The following is a 5872-nucleotide window of genomic DNA, read 5'->3' on the forward strand; positions in this document are numbered from 1 at the left end:
TAAAAATAATTTAAAACTTACTGAACATGCTACTTGCATCTGAAGTAATAAATTCCATGATGTTCACATAGATGCAGTGAGTGGATTGTAAGACGTGTACCATCTTATATAACAACATCAATCAATTCGACCTGGAAGGAAAATAAAATAAATGAAAAATGACATCAGGAATAATTACGATTAATAATCAATAACTGAACAGATGATGTATAAATGCAGCATTTACAACCCTGAAAAGAAAAGTAAAAATTTGGTCAGATCTATCTAGTTACTTCAATACCGCCAGTGGAAGTACTATGCAGAACTAAATTGCATTCGCTTATTGAGGCTTCCGCATATCAACAGGGTAACAGTCCATCAAAGAGCTTGCTCTAAGGACACCCCACTACCCAGTAAATAAAAACAACCATATTAAAATGTGACGCCGAAAATATTGTAACACACAGCCGCATAGTGTTCCCCAATTTACAAAATGGACCATGTCTTTTCTCATGACTTTATTACTTCAAAGAATTTCCTTTCCTTTAGAATAGATTTTAGAATAGATTTTTAAACTTCACAGGACTTTTGGAAAAAAATTCCTATGGAGAACTTCTAAAAAAAGGGCCGATGGCCGGTACTAAGTCAAAGAGATTCAATCGCCTATCCAAATGTTTCTTACCGTCCACCAACGTTTGCCTTAGGGTTCATCCACAAAGTACGTCCGTGATTCGCTGTTCCAAAACTACCAAGTTCATCCTGTGCTAGCTCTCGGAGCGCCTGGTGGGTAGGCAACTTCTCGTATGTAGTGCATGTGTGTTCTACGGGCTGGCCTACCTTGAGCCTCGCAGGCGCTCATTTCCTTTTTTCACTGAACGAATCTTAGAAAAATCGGACGTACTTTCTGAATGGTCCCTTACTTCGTCAACAATATTTTCTTAGGCAAAGACATTTCAGGTTTCTTTAAGAACCAGTCTTTTCTGATGACTCTACAATATCCCCTCCATAACACACACATTCTTAAAAAAGTAAGAATACAAAACTTTGTTTGATACATTGACACCACAAGGTTGCCACAAACTTTACATTTTCATTTTCTCTGAGTTTTCCCTGATTTCTCCGAGTGTTTTTTATTTCCCTCAATTTTCCAGGTTTTCCAGAGTTGTGGCAACCATGCACCAGGACCACAAGACATCACTTTGCACAATTGATGCTCCAGTTGACATGTTTTCCCTCCCACCCACCACTATAGCCTTTCGTCCAAAGCTATCGTCAGAGGGCCAATCACAATGAGCACAGCAGTAAGCTAGAACAGGTAGGCCCAGCAAGACCAGAACTATGCCTGACATGCCTAGCGGTTCCCGAACCGGACTCGCTGAACTGTGGGTCACGTTGGGCGCCATGAGCACAGCAGTAAGCTAGAACAGGTAGGCCCAGCAAGACCAGGACTATGCCTGGCATGCCTAGCGGTTCCCGAACCAGACTCGCTGAACTGTGGACTGAGGCACACACACACCGGAAAATGGCTTGATTTCTCACACGGGAGAAAAAGTTTCCTCATTGACATATAGCTTTGGATATAATTTAAATTGGTTTTATTTAGCCTTGAACATTGAGATTTTGCATTCCCAGTCGATAGCAACTGAATGCTCTCTAAACCTTTGCAAAACTCATTGAAACATAGGCAGCGAGGTTTTCAGACTACCACAGCCAAAAGCTTGCGGAAGATTTCAGTCTTGTCCTCAATGGGACAGTGTGTGCTCCAACGTCAATTGTGTATTTCCATTCGATAGCAAACAAATGCCCTCAAAACAGTTACAACAATCAACAGCAGAACACATGGCAGAAGAAAGGATGAAACACCTCCGCAAGAGACAGACTGAATGGTCCAAAATTAATTAGCTATACCAGGTGGCTGATTCACGCCGCGCACTTTTGTAGTTATGCTGAACTGCAGGTCGTATAATTTTGATATTGTTGATATTTTATGCAAGTTTTCATAAACGTTTGGGTTATTAAAAGCAACTGTTTCCTGCCTGTTGTTTGTCACCTTGTTCTTCACTTCGCTAATTCTGAAAGGGTCTAATAAATGCTACATATCTTACATCTCAGTGTAATACCTTTCACCAGCCTCATCAGGCTCAAGACTTTACACATCCTGTTGAATCCCTCTGATCAACACTTTCAGAAATATCGACTAGGCTGGAAAACATAGACACTGAGCACTCGTAATTCTTAACATCTGCTTTGTATTCAGCAAATGAATAAAGTAAACTGATGCTACTTAACTTTGATATTGCCAGTAGATCACATGTTGCCAAAATGACCAGCAGCCGTGATGGCAATACAGATGTTTAAAGTAGGAGATAACAAAGTAAGATTTCTAGTTGGGAAAACACTGAAACAAAACAGAAAAAGTGCAATGAGGTTCTTTTTTTCTCTTTTACAAACTTTGAAGAAACAACAGGCATCATAGATTGACATACATTAATAGAAGGATTGAACAATTATACTGTATCATAGAAGTTTTCAACATGCATATTAAAAGCGACATTTACTTTCATGAAATCCATTGTAGGATATAGTGGAGATACAGGACCAGTAAACTGATAATCTAAAGCCCTGTGCATGTTCTATAACTGACCTACTAACTAACATTACATAAATGTGAGGCTATAGACTCAAACCAGGTTTATAGCTAGTGTTGAGACTATAGAAGAAAAAACTGCAATAAAATTGGTTCAAAGAAAAGAGCTGTGCTCACCTCCTAAAGTGCAACAGGCAACTGGAAATGGAAATACACAGACAAAGGAGTGGAATTGCAGCAATCACATGAGATGGGGTATGAAAGAAGCGAACTCCTTGAGGTATCTTATGCGGGACAAATGGGCATAAGGATCTCCTTGAACTTCCTGTACTGGAAACAGAAAAAATAGAGCATTGCATTAAGAAGACAAGAAAAACAGCTACTAAACTACCAAAATCCAGAGAGCGCATAAAAAAGTTCGTAGATGAGATCACCAACTTCTTTGAATGTGATTAAGTAACTCAGACATAATATTTTTGCTGTCAGTTAGCTATCTGTCTGAGAGGGTTGTCATGAAGCTAAGAGTTGCTGTCCGTTTATAGATAGATAGATAACTACATTAACATTGAAGCACACTTGTATGCAAAACCTGTACTCTTATAAACTTAGAATAATAACAAGAGCATGAGTAAATCAATTTCTAAGCTCGAGTTGAATTAAAACAAACAAAAAATGTATCTAATCTAAGAAATTCTTTTTCTATATTAATTTTTGGTGTAAGATTCAAGCTATCTATTTGGCTTCCCACTTTAGTGTTGGACAACTTATCAGACATCAACAAGTAGAATCAAACATACTTCTGACATATTGTGGGAAAATTTATGGGCAACTTTTATCTATGGTTTTAGACTTCTTCTAATAGAGCATCTGTTGATGAAATCAGATTGCAACTAGCTGCAAAGATTCATCAACAAACATGCTAATATAGGGATTTTACAATATCAAAACTTTGGCGGCAGATTTGCAGATTAAATGAGCCGAGTCAAGGACAATTCCATATTTTAACAAAATGTTTCTGGTATCAATTTATGCAACAACTGTTTTAAAGTAAAAATTGTTAATTAACAAAAATGGAATCATATTTAAACTGCTTAATTTAAGTGGCAATCGGTCACTAAGGTTAATTTTGATATCGTAAGATCCTTCTGTGAGTATGTTTGTTGGTGAATCTTTCCAACTATGTATAATCTGATTGCACTAACAGATGCACTATTAGAAAGTAGTCTGAAACCACTAAAAAAAGGTATTTATAAATTTTCCCTTCCTATTTCAGAAGTACATATGTTTGAGAAAACTTTTAAAGTTTGGTGACGAATTAACTGGGATGAAAAATAGGCATCAAACTTGGAAAAGGCTTCTACTAATAAACTTTTACAGATTTTACTTCATCATGTAGAAGTAATTTAGAAAAAAAAACAGGGTAAAAAAAGAAAGCATTTGTGTGGGCGCACCACCGACCACCCCTCCACAACCACATACATCTGTGGTGTTACCACAATAATAAGTATGGTGGCCCTGTGGTGGCTCGGTGGTTTTTAACTCTAGGGGCTCAGCATGCTATTATTACTTCAAAATCCGAGATAAGTAAAGGGGCCTTACAATCTTTGACGTCAAACGACAATGGATATAATTATCAAAATTAAAATGTTCAACTTACCTCATTTGAGTGAGTTGAATCCATTATGGTTTTTTGTGGCACCTAAAACAGCAGCTGATGTTAATGCTCGAAACTGCATGACAATGTACTCTTTTACAATGAGTTGTAAGCAATTTAGCTGCAGGTCCAATAATGCCAAATGATGTTATATGAGCAGCGTCAAATCTTTGTGATGAGGCACATGGTCCTGAAACATACGAAGGGAAAGAAAATAGCAACAGTAGTTTTGATTGAGAGATATCTTTTTTAAAAGTGTACTTCAATTCATCTTTCTTACAAGAACACTGATTATTGAAGGTCTACAGAAAGAAAGGAGCCAGGACGTAGGTTTAATCTATCTTCAGAAAACTTCTCGTCAAGGCATATAGATGGCCTAGGTAAGGATAGATTGTACCACCACGGTAATGGATGATAAACCTCAATTTATCAAGCACACTACAGATGTAATTCCTGTATGAAAACCAATCAACCTGTGAAAAAAAAAGGAACGATAAATGACGATAAAGAAAAACATTGGAACTATTGAATGACCAATGAAGTTGTAAAAGTCAGAATTCTTTTCAAGCCGAACCCCAGTGCAGGGGTGTGCTTTCGGACCATCTTGAATCAGGCACTTAGTTTACAATATACTTACAATTCAAACCGAAATACTTTTTATATTTGAATCCAATTCATTAGATTTAGAATCACTGTATAATAAAAACATCATTCACTGGTTAAAGAACAGCTGCAACACGAGAGAAAACAATGGAATGCATTTCCCTTCACAAAGTATAACGCATGATTAGAGGATAAGAGGCCAAGTTACCAAGTGTCATTAGTCGATGCGGCGGTTCTGGGTCATCAGAAGCCCCGGCCTCGGCGGCGCGACTCCTGTTAGCGTTTCACTGGACCCTGTCGACTGGATGTCCTCGGCGACGGGGAGGGGGGCAGGCCCTGCGTGTCGCGTCCCTGGCTAGCACCGCCATCGTGGCCCCTGAAGTGGACGAGCGTGAGACCGAGGTGCCGGTCGACATCGAGAGCAGGACGACCGTGAAGCTGACAGATACATGTGAGCCGCCCATGGGGTAGGCGTCCAGCCCCATCCGAGTGAGTGGGTATACTAGCCCGCATGCAAGTGTGCGAGCGGGTTGCCCATGCGCTCGGAGCCACATAGCGCCGGTCAAAGTTGGCTGAGCCTCCAACATCATGAACTGCAAAAACAATAAAATGAATTTGTGCGTCAGAAACAGGGCAACCTTTGTGTTTGGCGAGTTCTTCCTGCCACAGCTGTCGGCCCAGCCCCGCCCTCCAGGTCCCGAGGAAACAAATTCGCGGGCTTGGGTTATCAAGGCTCATGCTCCCGCCGAATACCGCTGCCAAGGCCAAGATCGGGCTGTTGGCCCCCTGCAACGAGGCCCATAGCCAGTCAATTTGCGGTGAAATGTTACAAGATAGTCATGAGCCCTCCACGTCCCCTGAAGTCCATTGACTACGTGCTGACCATGAGCACGCACGCAGCACTTCGTGGACACCCTGCTGTCCGGGGACGCCGCCACCCTGGAGACGGACCAGATCACGGAAGCGCGCGTCAGCAGTGCCTCTTGGTTCGGGCATGCCCAGGCTCCGGGATCTGGGTGTAACCCGGCTGCAGGGCCAGCGTCATTGAG

General features: G+C 40.8%; 1 long non-coding RNA gene across 2 annotated transcripts; it reads right to left on the reverse strand.

Moving 5' to 3' along the window:
- Positions 1-22: 22 nt before the first annotated feature.
- On the reverse strand, positions 23-5681 carry LOC113204046 (uncharacterized). 2 transcript variants are annotated; one of them, XR_008012083.1, is made up of 7 exons: positions 5032-5681; positions 4858-4950; positions 4501-4693; positions 4224-4410; positions 2744-2896; positions 2100-2377; positions 23-131 (listed from the first exon to the last, which is right to left on the reverse strand). It is a non-coding gene; the product is annotated as an uncharacterized LOC113204046 (long non-coding RNA). The 2 variants fall into 2 exon arrangements; XR_008012084.1 differs by having other exon boundaries at positions 2269-2377; positions 5032-5632.
- Positions 5682-5872: the final 191 nt, after the last annotated feature.

Source organism: Frankliniella occidentalis, unplaced genomic scaffold, assembly GCF_000697945.3.
Source record: "Frankliniella occidentalis isolate FOCC.00 unplaced genomic scaffold, Focc_3.1 Scaffold429, whole genome shotgun sequence".
Taxonomy (NCBI): domain Eukaryota; kingdom Metazoa; phylum Arthropoda; class Insecta; order Thysanoptera; family Thripidae; genus Frankliniella; species Frankliniella occidentalis.